We start from the raw sequence: 15591 nt of genomic DNA, 5'->3' as shown, positions 1-15591 counted from the left end.
GTCATTAAAAGGCCTTTCCTATGCATTCATAGCTGAAATTTTTTTTAGCATAAAGCGTAGATGCCAGAACCTATACATCAAGAACCGCGTGCAAATATTACCGGAGCAAATTTCCATGGAACTAAAACGTTTATTGACAATTTGAACAGATAATTACATTACGACATTCGCTTTCCTATATCGCGCTGTGTAAACAAATCTAGGTGCGTGGGGAGGGGAGTCACGTGGATAGACATGGATGGTCTAAATAGAAACAAAAAAAGATCACACAGAGCATCGAGCTGACTCCAATGCAAGACCGGGTGCATTGCTGGAAACAGGGGTTGTGGGGGAAGGGTGGCAATGGAGTGGAGGAAAACGGAAATGGTGCTAAAATTGCTATTCACTTTGACTAATTAGGTCCAAGCACTAATTGAACCTGACACACAGACTCTTGTCTATGGCGCTGCTGCCTACTCAACTGTTACTACTACCCGCATCAAAACAATCGACAAAGAATAGATCAGAGGAAGATCCGATCTCCGATTGGTTCGTAATTCGTATGAAGAAACCCCGTAAGACGTTTTGACAGGAATATTAACACACACTTTCCCTAATATGCTTTAATATATGTGGTTAGACTACAGGAATTATAAATTAGACCTCAGAGGACAGTTATTACCACGTATCCCGCCTGCTCTACTGAAACAAAAATTATCCATAGACTGTGTTTATGTGTTTCGCATTGTTTTGAAAACACGCAGCACTAAGTAGGATCCGTACTCATTCTACTTCTTACGAGAGAGCTTAATTTTGCAGTACAAATAGAATGTCCAATTTGACATGTTATGTGCGGCTGAATTTGCAAGGTCCAAACTTCCCTTCGCTTTGGAAATGGATCCTTATTTCCTAGAACGCTCACATTTACAAGTTGAAGACTCAATGGAATTACTGGACATATGCTTAACTACTACATACCTTCAGTTTGAGGATGAATTCTATCAGCAAAAATAGGGGGAAAATCACTACCTTCGGTGGTCAGTAATGTATCTATGGAACGCTCTGAGGAAATGCCGTTGAATACAGCAGATCATAAACTGTCTGGATTAAACAGGTACAGTGACCACACTTTCATGGTATGGTCAAATGGACCAGCAAGATTAAAACAATGTCTTCACCACCTTAACAGCCTTAGACCCACCATCAAATTCACGATGGAAACTGAAGCTAATGATACTCTTCCGTTCTTGGAAGTATGACCATGAAGAGGGGTCCTAAATCGGCCACGAAAGTGTACCGGAAACCTACTCATACTGGTCGTTATCTGCACTCCAATTCCAACTACTCACATCACGTGAAAAAGGGAGTCGCTCGTAGCTTGATCAGCTGACACAAGTTCATATATCAGGATCAGGATTTCAACAAGGAAATTAAGAACATAAGACATATGTAAGATTTGAGGCTTTCACGGCGGTGACTATGAAGAAAGCAATCTTCTGGGATTTGGCACCGTGTATATGTGGTGTTAACCGACGTTTCGGAGGAACGTATCGCCTCCATCTTCAGGGTAGAGGAAAAAATATAAGAAATCTTCAAGCGAAGAGACCGTGAGAACCGGTAAAAGCAGACACAGTCAGAAAACTACAGCTCCGTCCGGTGTAGATTAAATGTGGAAACTGTGTTTTTATGTTGGTACTACACAGAGAATGTATCTCTTTAGTGGTGACTTCTGTTCGATACTACTCTGATTTTAACAACAATAACCGTGAAACAGTACATGGACATAAGTGCTGGGAGTCATATACATGGAGTATTTTAATGTTTTTAATTGGTCATGTTTTACGCAGAAACTGCCTTCTAAAAGAAGTTATTGAAGGAAAGATAGAGGGGCGGATAGAAGTGACAAAAAGACGAGGAAGAAGACGTAAGAAGATGCTGGATGACCTTGGGGACAGGAGAGGATACTGTCATTTGAAGGAGAAAGCTCTAGATCGCATTAAGTGGAGGAATTGTTTTGGAAGAGACTGTGGACCTGTCGTCTGATAGATTACTGATGATGATGATGTCTGTCTTAACCCTCGCAGATGGTTCATGCTGTGCTTGATTTGTATATCCTAGTGCTGCTGTCCAACGGATTAGCTCTCTCAATTTGACCTAACCGAGTAGGTTGCACCTGAAGACGGAGAAAGAATCCAGTCTCCGAAACGTCGCTGTTTTAAATAAAAATAGGACGATTGATAATGTCCAGAAATATAACAACTGTATTAATATACCGTCGTCACAAACTTTCAGATCATTTTCCATCGAGTTAGTAACATATGAGAGACGTGTAAATGTAGGAGAGTTAGGAAATTATGGATCACTGTCGTGGAAACCGCTATCCGAAACGATTGTGCTGCTCCGACTTGGGTAGTCAGTACTCGGAGCATGTAAATCCTAGCATTCCTGCGGGCACGTGAATCGGACTCCCGCTCGGGGCATACTGTGTTCATTACAGGTGACGTCAATGATTCAATTTAGTTTGCCTCTACATAGCATATGACGTACAGAACGTGTCAATGCGCTGTCCAAATGGTAACAGTTGGATAACAACCGGCACATATCAATAAGTCGTACAGCACTTACAAAAGTATTCATACACACATAAAATCAGGCACCGTCAAACAAAAAATACCAAATAATTCTGCACCAATACCACGGGCCTCGAAGCAGTTAACCACTCCATACCTGTACAAGGCAAGAATAATACCGCTGGAATATAGCAATACGATTGCAACAACAGACTTCATAATATAGCTCAATTCAGTGATTCAGGTTAGCTCATTTTAAGAGACCCGAAAGAGCAGGTGTCCCCCCCCCACCTCACCTGAAAACTGAAACAGATCCAGTTTCCGAAACGTTCTGTTTTCTAGTTTCTAGAATACCGGACGATGGACAAAATCCGAAAACCCAACAATTCCCAGTTTTATACACCATCGGCAGGGCCTTTCAGAATCTTCATATTACAGTATGAAATCATCTGCGTAGGCTCTATAATAACACTTTTATGCAGAAAAATATATGTTTCAATGTCAAGAAGAAAGTCAGAAAGTGATGATGGATTTAACATTAAATTTCAATGAAAAATTTCGACTTTCAGAATAGAGTGATCTAAAGGAGCCAACCCACTAATAATGCAACTAGACGCTGGGAGCGTAGAATTACTTTTAGAGAATGTACTTTTTTGCAAAAACTAGCTCTTTAAAGAACAATATTAAATCGAATAGAGTTTTTAAATATCTTCTCTAACTCCGCGAGAAGGCCACGCCAAAGCTCAAGCCGTTAGTCGCTGGCTTCCCACCGCGGCGGCCCTGGTTCGATCCCGGGTCTGGTCAAGTGGGATTTGTGGTGGACAAAGTGGCGCTGGGGCAGATTTTCTTCAAGTACTTTAGTTTCCCCTGCCAATCTTCATTCCACCAGTTGCTCCACATTCACCCTCGCCTATCATCTGGGGCTGGTACAATGGGCCAGAAGTGGCCGCAGTGCAAGGGGCTTAGTCCCACCCCATTAGCAATAAAAAGAATCTCCGAGAGTCCTTTTAAAAATCAAAGCATATAAATTTATTTTGGGGCCGAAGTGACTGTTACTGACATTTTCAGACAGGAGGTAAAGGTGGTAACTACAGAACTTTAAGGGCATACGAGTAAATCGCTATACTGCAAGCATTCAACTAATATTCTTTCCTATAGAAGTATACAGGCAATTGGCATAGAGTACGAGTATACGAGTATTTGCCGAGTGGTGAACCAAGTCAACATTTACTCAACCCTCCACATGCATTTCTATATAGTGAAATTGTGTTTGCAGATATAGCTCCTTGCAGTGGCGTTTTCGTGGACAGATAATATGACTCACCAATAGTAAGCTCGTATTACAAACACTATATATGTCTAATCGCAGGGCCTTCGTGTCTGCAACTGCGCATACCAGTACCTTCGGACTGGTGAGTCACAAAGATAGAGCCGTCACATGAAAAGGCCTTGATTTAGTTCTGACACCAATCTTGAATTAATGCTAACGCATATGGTTCAACGCGTAGTTGAGGACGAAAAGATAATCCATGAATGTACCATGTGTAAAATAGAAACACAGCCTGATTTACTTGGAGGTTACGCTCCTGTAAAACCCCGCGTAATGCGAAAACGCATAAAACTGATATTATTCTTTTTTAAAGTCTTAATATTAGAAATGGAGGTTACGTTCCCTCGCGGATATTTTTGCAATTATGAACATGGTGACTGCGATATTTTCTTATTAATTATATTTGAAATGGCAATGAAATAAGAGAGAAAAGAAACTTAACACATAATTAACTCCATGCAAACCATGAATTTGCAACTAATTAACCCCATGGAGCCCTCACTGAAAACCTGACAGTTTTTCAGCTGATCAAGAAATTCCGAACATTTAATGGAACCCGAATATGAATTAAGTGTTCACAAGTGCCGGACGCGTAATCCTGTTCTAAGCTAGTGTAATCCACTCCATGCCATCATAAATTATGTCTTTAAAATAACTGTAATATTACCCAAGTGGACTCTGTCATACAAGCTTTCTTAATAAAATTTGTGCGGAACTCCCACGTTTCATCTTACTTCATCTTTGTGTCATGCTTGTTTAAAGGTTTATTAACTATATTTATATTGATATTTTGTCATGTATTCTGTTGACGGCCGGTCACGGTAGCCGAGCCGTGTATTTATTCTGTGTTTGTGCTGTCCTATGTTTAAGCAGAGGCCTTGCGACGAGCTGATCACCCGTCCAAGGAGTCCTACCTTCTGTAAAATGATCATGATACTGAAAAATCAGAGGCCAGGTCCAAAAGGGGCCCTAAAGCCAGTGAAAAAAAAACTCTGATGAGACATGAATGCTTATCTGCGTTTGTTTCTAGTTCAACATCTTCAGTTCCAACTAGAGATGTTTGTTTGCTTTTACTTATGACTCTAATATAATTAAGTAAGGAGTTTACATTTACTTATGAGTACTCTGGTACTCAACAAAACCGCTTCAGAACACTATTTTGTTTCAAATTAAGAAGGCTCTTATTTTGTGGAAGCGCTGGAGTGAACAGTATCGACAATATTCTTGGTCAACCACTGTAATTCCTAGGGTAAAATGGCACATACTGCACTTCTTTCTAAAGGAGAGTGGATGCTCTTAATATAAGGTAAATCGTATAGAACTGGCACGATGAATTTGCTAATAATTCCGCAGGTGATGCATATAGNAAAATCAGAGGCCAGGTCCAAAAGGGGCCCTAAAGCCAGTGAAAAAGAAATCTGATGAGACATGAATGCTTATGTGCGTTTGTTTCTAGTTCAACATCTTCAGTTCAAACTAGAGATGTTTGTTTGCTTTTACTTATGACTTTAATATAATTAAGTAAGGAGTTTACATTTACTTATGAGTACTCTGGTACTCAACAAAACCGCTTCAGAACACTATTTTGTTTCAAATTAAGAAGGCTCTTATTTTGTGGAAGCGCTGGAGTGAACAGTATCGACAATATTCTTGGTCAACCACTGTAATTCCTAGGGTAAAATGGCACATACTGCACTTCTTTCTAAAGGAGAGTGGATGCTCTTAATATAAGGTAAATCGTATAGAACCGGCCCGATGAATTTGTTAATAATTCCGCAGATGATGCATATAGCCGCTCACAATTACGATAGATTAATCAGTGGGCCGTGCTGAGTCGAATGGTGTGCGCATGATCCGGCAAGTGGCAGCCCTTATGCTGCAAGGTCAAGGACAATGCCGAAACGTGTCTGCAGTGTGCAGGCGACAGTCATGGAGTACACTGTTGAACAGCGAGTGTTTCTAATGCCTACTTGAAAACGGCGGACACTTTAAACACCTGCTCTGATCACGGCACACAATCCAAGATAAGATATGTGTAAATTACTTTAATATCTGTATGGTATATTTTATATTACAGCTCATTTCGTCGGGCCGGTTCTGTATGAATCACCCTGTAGAAACAAATGAACTGAGTATATGCGATTATGCATCTCGCAGTTCTATGTTTTTACAAATTAGATAGAAGATAACTAACGAATAGGTAGATATATAGCTTCTGTTACAACTTAGTAGACTGAACTGTATTGCAACTACTGTTTTGCTTTCATATTTTGCTTGTTTTGAAATTTCACGTTTGATATTAAATGAACAATCTCTGAACGCGTTAGTATTCTGTTTATTCGCAAATTACCAAACGAATGTAACAAAACATATGAACTTTGAAAACACAGGTGTTCGTTCATATGCTAAATCTGTTATACAACCAAAATCTCCTCCAACCCCCTCCCCCCCGCCTCATTTTCTGATTATTACAATCAGTATTATCGAATAGATGATCGTATCACTGTAATAATTTTCTAACAGATTGTCCTGCTTGGCCACAATTCAGGCATGCGTCGTGCAATTTTTATGGGATATATCAGTAATTGCCACAAATGGTGCTCTGCTCCATAAATCCGCTTTGATTGAATACAAATACAGTAATATAGATAGGCCTACCTTTCGAATTAATGCTCTATCATTATTGGTCTAATTAATTTCCATTATCCTCCTGCCTTTCGTCCTTATTTCACATCCAATGAAAATGTGAAACACCCGGATTACTATGAGCTTAAACCGATTCTAATCATAGTGGCTATGAAGATTGTTTTGATGAGAGTTGTTGAGCTTAAACCGATTCTAATCATAGTGGCTATGAAGATTGTTTTGATGAGAGTTGTTGAGCTTAAACCGATTCTAATCATAGTGGCTATGAAGATTGTTTTGATGAGAGTTGTTGAGCTTAAACCGATTCTAATCATAGTGGCTATGAAGATTGTTTTGATGAGAGTTGTTGAGCTTAAACCGATTCTAATCATAGTGGCTATGAAGATTGTTTTGATGAGAGTTGTTGAGCTTAAACCGATTCTAATCATAATGGCTATGAAGATTGTTTCGATGAGAGTTGTTGAGCTTAACCGATTCTAATCATAGTGGCTATGAAGATTGTTTTGATGAGAGTTGTTGAGCTTAAACCGATTCTAATCATAGTGGCTATGAAGATTGTTTTGATGAGAGTTGTTGAGCTTAAACCGATTCTAATCATAGTGGCTATGAAGATTGTTTTGATGAGAGTTGTTGAGCTTAAACCGATTCTAATCATAGTGGCTATGAAGATTGTTTTGATGAGAGTTGTTGAGCTTAAACCGATTCTAATCATAGTGGCTATGAAGATTGTTTTGATGAGAGTTGTTACTTTTGTCTACAAATTATTGTCCTTCTATGACATCACGTATTCTTTAACTGAAAACTGCTTTCCGCCTGTCATGATTTTCAAACTTAGAAACCATATGACGTAAAAGTATTCTACGCACGCGCGTAACAGAAATCAGCACTGAATATGCCTATGGTTTACAAATAATTTGCGAAATTACTGAAAAACGAAAATTCATATTCCTACATCAGTCGCGGATGTTCATTGTACTACCTACATAAATCTTAATTGGTTGGCCATTCTCTTGATTTAGACCTGTGTATCAAATGCTGAGACTAGACTTTGGTGCATCGAAGAGGAAATAACTCCACACAACAAAATTCGTCTTGAGAATCCAGCGGATTTGCAATACTGGGTTCAAAAGATTTCGCCATCTGAGGTGGTCCTGAGCCGCATAAATGCATCCCATACCCCGAACACTCATTTCAAGATCCAATTTTAACATTATATGGCTTCAAAATGAGGAGCTTCATAACTTGTACTCTTCTCCAAGTATAATTAGAATGATTAAGTCAAGGATGATGAGGTGAGCAGGGCATGTAGCATGAATGGAGAGAAGAGGAATGCATATACGATATTAGTAGGAAACCCAGAAGGAAAGAGACCACTGGAAAGACCAAGGCGTAGGTGGGTGGACAATATTAAAATGTATCTTAGAGAGATAGGATGAATGGTATGGATTGGATAGATCTGGCTCAGGATTGTGACCAGTGGAAGGCTCTTGTGAACACGGTAATGAACATTCCGGTTCCATAAAATGTAAGTAATATTTTCAAAATTATTTCTTCACTTCAGGTTTTCGGGATAAAATTTTATAAATGTTTAAAAACTCCGTGGTTTGTAGTCCGCAAGCGAAATGTACCGACCGAGTGACCGCCGCTTGTCGGCGAAGTTAGTGCCAACTTTAGGTAGAGGGTGTCACGTAGTCAGCGCAAGGGATCTCCACGGCCGTTAATCTCGGTTTCTTCGACCGTTTAAACTTAGTCAAATTTTCCCATAGTAAGAAACGGACTACTGAAACATTAATACAATATCACACTGAAGAACAGTTCAAGTCTTGAAACGCAAACCAGTCTGCTGTTCCACGAAGTCTTCACTCTGGAGCTGTTACCGGAGTCAATTTCTATGCTCTGTTCTTTGTTGCTCTTGAGTCAGTTGTAGACATTCATTGCTTCCTCTCTGTTTCAGGCCAGTGGACAATGAAACAGAGAAGGATGAAGAGAGCATCTCCTACTAGGACATACACAGCTTAAAGGGGTTGCACATTCTTCACATAGCATTTTATGTTCTCTGCTCGTCTGAGAGAAGAGTTTTGTGTGGCGACTTTGCTGTTGAAGACGAAAAGGAATACAGAATATTTTGTGACTGTGTGCGGTATTGTTTAAATGAAGACACACGCTATAAGGAGAAAGTAAATGCGAGTTAATATATTTATAATGAAAAATTAATTGTGAAAGACGGAAGAAATATTATTTTGTGTTCTGTATATGTCATTCCCCATAAACAAACGCGATGGAATAATAAATTGTTTAATTTATATTTGTTACCATAATGTGTAGACCTATAATTAAGCAGAAAATGTGCGAACATTATCATGTTTTAAAAATTAACAATACAATGTATTTTTAAAAACACTTAAACTGAATAAGAAAAAAAAAAAGAAATCCGTCAAAGTGTTTCTCCCGCTTGTATCAAATGCTACATTGGCATGTTTTAATACGGAACATGTAACAGGCGAAATCTTTCCACAGTCCCAGAGATACAAAATTAATTTCGACATATTCTGGCTCTATCTTTCCTTACCCAGTCAATGGAAATCCTAGTATTGTGTAAATAATCGTGTTACAACTGCAAGAAAAGGAAACACGTATCCGAGTTCCTATTGGTAACCACCTCAGTCCTTCCCTCACGACACTCCAAGCAACATACGTACTATAGCCTATAGGCTATTTATTCTGTAACTAGCTTCTGCCTTGACTGGTTCTCAGATTCCAACATAAAAATTTAAACAGCAGAACTTCAGTTTTACTCACATGGTATGGTATGCTAAGAGATAATTATTCAAAGTTTAAAACTTATAATTATTTGTGGAGCAGAAGACCTGAAAAAAATACATTACCTTTATAATATTTATATTTAGATCTAAGAAATCTTTCAGTGTCGTAGGCCTACTAGTCGTATGATAAATTGACATGTCTGGCATTTTAAAGAAGTTCTTGAGTTATTACTAATTACTTAAAATTGTATTAAAACTCACTTGAAACTGTTCCCACCAGTAAAAGATAAGGAGAAGATTAATTTATGGAATTTGAAGTAAATTTATTGAATATAACTGTGATGACTTACAAATTCCAGCCATTTGCTCGTATTTAATCATAATGTAATTACGAAATGAAATACATGTCAAAATGTGAATCTTGTATACGGCCATATTTATAATAAGTTAATAACGTTTCATTATTTAAACCAACAAGATACGAACTATTACCCCACTATGAACAAGAGTACTGATATTGCAAATATTTCTGACCTCATTAGACTCAAATTTCCCGTTATAAAAGGGGCCTTTGTCATGTGGAAAGGCAGTTGAACAACAGCTGACTGCCCGAGAACATGCTCTTGAAATGCATGGCACAGCATCAAGGGTCAGGACTTTAATATATTTCTTACATTGTTCAGGCTTATTAGAGAAATTAATTATTTTCCTATGTTCCTACGTCTAGAAACAAGATTATCTTATTGTAATTGTCAAGATAGAATTTATAGATTATAATTTGTGTTCAAACTCCGTATTTCGACACTCGTGCTAATCTTGAGGTTAAAAGAAATTTATTCGTGACACTCAGATATCCCGTTACTGTACCTTGTCTTGGATATAAAAATATTTCGAATACTTACTCTGTCCATTCTCCCAGTTATTTTGAGTCTTAAATCCATTTTCAAAAATGAAACTATGGCTTCATACAGAGCACAATTGAGGGAAACGTGTTTTGTCCATTTCATTCCAATGATGCAAACACTTACAATGAAATTATTATTAATATTATTATATTTAAATGTATTCACTAATTCATTCATATTCCTGTTCCTTCCACTTGGAGCATAGGGCAGCCATGAAACGCTTCATTTCAGTTTCTTAATCTTTGGCAGTCGGCAGGACTCCTTAGACGGGAGAGCACTCCATCCCGAGGCAGCTACCTAAACACAGGACAACACAAACAGAATATAGGTAGATAAATGCCTGGAGTGGGATTCAACCCACAACACCGGGAGGCCACTGTGACTGGAATTTAAATGTATACAAGTTCAAAATTTATGGAGCTGAGAATTCGGAATTATTTTCCGCTGGAACTAGTAAGGTCAGTACCAATATTATGCTTTCAAGGTGCTCTTGTTAACCACACTGACGCAATAGTAGATGACTCATACATCTAGTTTGAAGAACTGAGTTTGCATAAAATGTTCATGGTTTTTGATAACGGAACATCGGGTGTGTGTATGAATAAGAATCAATATTGGGGTCAGACTAACGTAATCAGTCAAATTTCCGTCTGGATTCTCCAAAAAGATAAACGGATTTGCTTTCGGTCGTGCTTGATTATCTTCAAAATATTCGAATAAAACTCACCCTGCTTCTTGCCCGAAAAGAATTCTCTGTCATTTCAATGAAACAGATATTAGATTCTTGTAGTTAATGTTATTATAATGTATTAACTTACTTGAAAATTCACCGATTTTGAAGAATTATGCAAAAGTAGTCCTTGTATCTTCGTCTGAATTAATCGAGAATGTGGTTAATATCTAATTCTTTTAACAAGACTAAGCTGTATTCTACCTGCTTACGTATATGTAAGAGCAGATTGTCAGATTGACAGAACTGGGAAACAAAAAAGAATTTGGTGTTGACAATCGAGTGCAAAATGTAGGACAATCAAGAGTGAAGTATGTAAAGTAAAGTAAACAAAGTTACTAGAAGACTATGAACTTAAGCTGAAAAAATTTAAGAGCTCGAGAAAAAACATTATGAATGAATAAACGTTCAGTCTTTTTTATATGTGATTATATATTGCTTCTTGAAATTGCCCCTTTAAGGAAATAAGGAAATCATGATACGAGAAAATTAGTGTCACTGTCAGGACATGTTTATATTTCTTATGTTTTATGGGAAATATATGTAACCTTCAACAAGATTACATTAATTTCTGTAAACTTTATGCTGGCTGTATCCTAAATAAGACACTACTTATTAAGCATAAAGATTAATTCTAAATATGTTATTCATCTTGGTTACTGAGATATATCTTCCGGTTTAAAACAATGTGAGGAAAGACAAAAATATATTGTAACAGTTTATATTAAAAAAATCCGTGGCTTTAGTCCACAAGCGAACAATACCGACCAGCGACAGCCGCTTGTCGGCGAAGTTAGTGTCAGCTTTAGAGGATAGAGGGTGTCGCGTGGGCAGTGCAAGGGATCCACACGGCCGTTAATTTTGTTTTTCATGACCGCAACAGTTTATATTATATTTACTATATTTTTAAGGTACTGTATTTCGCGGAAAGAGGCCTTTATCCTTCTACAAGATTCTGTACATGAATTTAGAAATATAACATTCTTGCCAAGAATTAAATTCGCATTATTAATTCATTGTAATATAATTTGATTCATTGCTGTCTTTATAATGGTTATCTGTGTTTCAGATTCATATTCGAAACATGTAAAAAGATAAACACATTTATGAAGTGTCTTATTTCATAACATAATTGATGTTATACGAGGTTTTATATAAGTTTATCCATTTTTTAAGGCAGTCATGGCATTCTATCGCATTCTGCATTTCATTAATTATGTATATGTTTGTCGAGTGCTCATATTCAAGTCGTTAGAGATCAGATACCACAGAAGTGAGTAAACCTGATGTTCAATAGTCGTTGTATGCCCACAGCTATAGTGTCATAAAGTAAGAAGTAAAGACCATGCACAGTAATACTATTATAAGAGAAGGAAAGAAATACAAATGATGTTTTCTACAAAGCTATACCGATCTGGTGCATATCAGAATTAAATGTATATAATATAAATTATTTACAGGTACTCTGACAGAAAGCCAAAGATGGTATGCATGCAGTATAAAAACTGTACAATGTTTCCAATAAAATACATTAAGTGATGTAAAATATAATGTAGTCAAAGAAGATAATTAAAATAAAGTAACTTTGAGGAATAATGTTTCTTTTTAATTCGATAATGTAACAGTCACTTATTTTAACCGTGGAAGCCCTACATATTGCAACGGATTTGCTAAAAGCATTACTAGACAACGGCCCGATTAACACCTCGCGATACACGTACGCAGCAATAGGACGAATGTTATAACTCGTCGCTAGGCAGCAGTCACCGCTCCACTGAAACCTGGGTAGCAATAACGTGAGTTGTGTTTTCTGTGTAATCCGTGCGGAGCCTATATAACGAGGACCCGTTGCAGCTTAGATTAGTTCAGCAGCTGAGATTGCAAGAACAAGAAAAGACCATGTCCTTAGTGAACTGTAAAGATTTGTTGAATACATATTAGGGCAGAATAGTACAGAGTGACTGAAGGCTTCGTAGTGATTTTAAATTATATTTCCTGTGTTGAGATCCGTTGCCAGGAGACGACTAGTGGAAACTGAGAATCCTAGTGCGTGTGTAACGGTGAACTGGAAAGTGTATAAATCAGCGATAGCGCTGTATTAATTGTAATTAGGAGATACTGTAACAAAATTGCCAATAAATTCATCCGATCTGGAACACACTATTTTCGTCAAGCATACCCCACTACACTTGAAAATATGTTAATATTCTTGAAATTCGGAATTTTAAGTATGAAACTACTGCTGTAGATATTATGAACTTTATCCATGTAATGTTTCTACTGAATGTGACAAATAAAACGCAAGTCTGAAGGCAGAGAGGCAAAGATATTTGTATGGGGTTTTCGTAAGAATTTTATGAAAAGAATGATTCATGAGAGAAGTGCGTACATCTGTCTGGCTGTTTTATTGTCGGCATATTTCACTTTTTCATAAAAGTTATTACAGAATATACTTGAGAATTTTGGTGTTGTAAGAGGGATATAAAAGGAGCTGGGTTAGCGCAGTCGGAATAGCGATTGGCTACTGGCTGGACGACTGAGGGGTCGGAGTTCGAGGCCCGGTAGGGTCAATAATTTTATCTTCTTCATGTCGTCCAGACCGACTCTCGAGTCCACAAAACCTCCTATCCAATGAGTACCGGGGGCTCTTTCCCCGGGGGTAAAGCTGGTGGGGTGTGAAGCTGACCACTTACCTCCAGCTAATGCGAGGTCAAGAAAAGGTGGATCTATACGTCCACTCCCTATACGCCTTCATGACCTAGTGCTTAATTAGTTAAGCACAGGGACAATCGGCTCAAAGATGGCGGTAAGGTTGTCAGCCTTACGCGCCGGCCGCACTTTACTCCCCAGGAAAATTATTTAATTAATTCCTTGTACTCATTTCTGTTAGAGGCTGAGTAAACCCCAGGGCCTAGTGCGGCTGGAAGGATTAGGTCAACTGAAAAAAATCCAATGACCTCATCGGGATTTGAAACCATTCAATTTCTGCAATCATGCCAGCCATGATGCAGTGAGAATATATACAAATTAATACTGAATACAGTTAATAGTTTAATCCAGTTAATTGATAATTATGGGGTACAAATTATAAAATGTGATTGAGAGAAACAATATTGGCTCCAAAATGTCAACGTCCCTACAGATAATGTGAGGAAGAGAAGGGCATGTAACATGACAATTTTTACTACAATATCAGACACCGAGAGGCTTCTTGTTTACAGAGTAGGAACTCTAAGATCAGTAGTCTCAGGAACAGGAAGGCAGCATAAGCTATATAATTTGCACCCCTCATCAAACACAATTATGCGGAGGGGAAGTATGAACGGGGACAATTAGAATTTTTTTGCCGTAAAACCCTTAAAGAAGACACCGCTTGGGAGACCCAGGTGTGGATGGAGGGGGGCCCCATAGTGTGGCAGCGTGGACTGGAGTCACATGGCTAAGAATGTGGACTAGTGGGCGGGGCTCTTGTGATCACAGTGATCACATAATAGGAGGGAAATTTTTTGATTGGGTGAGCTGTTAAATTCTCAAGAAGCAATCTGCTACGTGAAGTTGGTAAATTAGCCTATCAGATTCATATGTTAGATAATAACATTTAGCAAATGTTCTTATTACAGACTGTATAAGAGACAGTGGAATTTCCAGATCAGATTCCGCTCGGTGTATGAACACACGACTGCATTCTTTATAGTGTCTTTTGGTGCCCTGTATAAATTAAAGCGTCTCTGTGATGGGCCGATTCCTCGTACAAAGTGTCTAACTAAGTCTCTAAGTCGTTCGCATAATCAGAATTGTGACCTGGAACAGACCAGAGCACCTAACCCTTGAGATCTGAGTAAGAAGAAGAAGAAGAGGAGGAGGCGGTAGAGGCGAAGGGGGAAGAAGAGAAGGAAGAGGAAGAGGCGTTAGTGGCGAAGGGGAAGGAAGAGAAGAAAGAGGAAGAGGAGGAAAAGGCATTAGAGGCGGAGGGGAAGGAAGAGAACGAAGAAGAGGAGGCGGTAGAGGCGGAGGGGAAGGAAGAGTAGGAAGAGGAAGAGAAGGAAGAGGAAGAAGAGGAAGAGGAAGAGGAAGAAGAGGAGTAGTAAGAAGAAGACGGAGAATTTATTGTGTGTCCTACGCATATGCGCAGAAGTACAGACGCGGTGAATCCAAGGGGCTTAATAACTTATTTTCAAAGTGTGCGTAAAGGAGTTCAGTGGCACTTTACATCCAATTTTTCCTGCGGACCCCAGCGCTCATGCCACATTGAGAACTAATGTTTAGTAACGGTCTTTGCCGCCATAAAGTAGATCTGCATATATAATTATAAAAAAGCAAAAGTGAAATTCAACCACTCAGCTCTTATAATAATTACGTTATAGTAGCTTTGCGTTTGTGGAGTGCGAACAATATTGGAAAGATAAAAGGAGTTCTCATACCTTAAAAACTACATAACAAGGAGATCTGTACTACTATTGGACTTTATTTTCCTAATCTTCTTTGTAAAATAAGTAGTGCTTCTGCCGTTAATTTCCACAGCAATATACTTATACGATCATGGTTCTGACGTAAAGTCTCTATCCTGGTGTAAAATTTCATACCGTTAAGGAAATTTATCGGAAGAAATTTATTAAACTATGTTTAGAAACACTTTGCTTTAAAGTTTCATTTATTTTGAGACATCCTA

The 15591-nt window shown here is 38.3% G+C and overlaps 1 protein-coding gene across 1 annotated transcript in view; it reads left to right on the top strand.

Annotated features, from left to right (window-relative positions):
• LOC111875500 overlaps window positions 1-8891 on the top strand; it is a 512348-nt gene extending 503457 nt beyond the window's left edge. The window contains exon 6 of the mRNA XM_033755834.1: window positions 8480-8891. The gene's annotated coding sequence lies outside the window, so the exon portion shown is untranslated. The remainder of the gene's footprint in view (window positions 1-8479) is intronic.
• The last annotated feature ends 6700 nt before the right edge of the window (window positions 8892-15591 follow it).

Source organism: Cryptotermes secundus, unplaced genomic scaffold (genome assembly GCF_002891405.2).
Source record: "Cryptotermes secundus unplaced genomic scaffold, Csec_1.0 scaffold358, whole genome shotgun sequence".
In the NCBI taxonomy this organism is placed as follows: domain Eukaryota; kingdom Metazoa; phylum Arthropoda; class Insecta; order Blattodea; family Kalotermitidae; genus Cryptotermes; species Cryptotermes secundus.
This window is presented reverse-complemented; position numbering and strand designations above follow the sequence as displayed.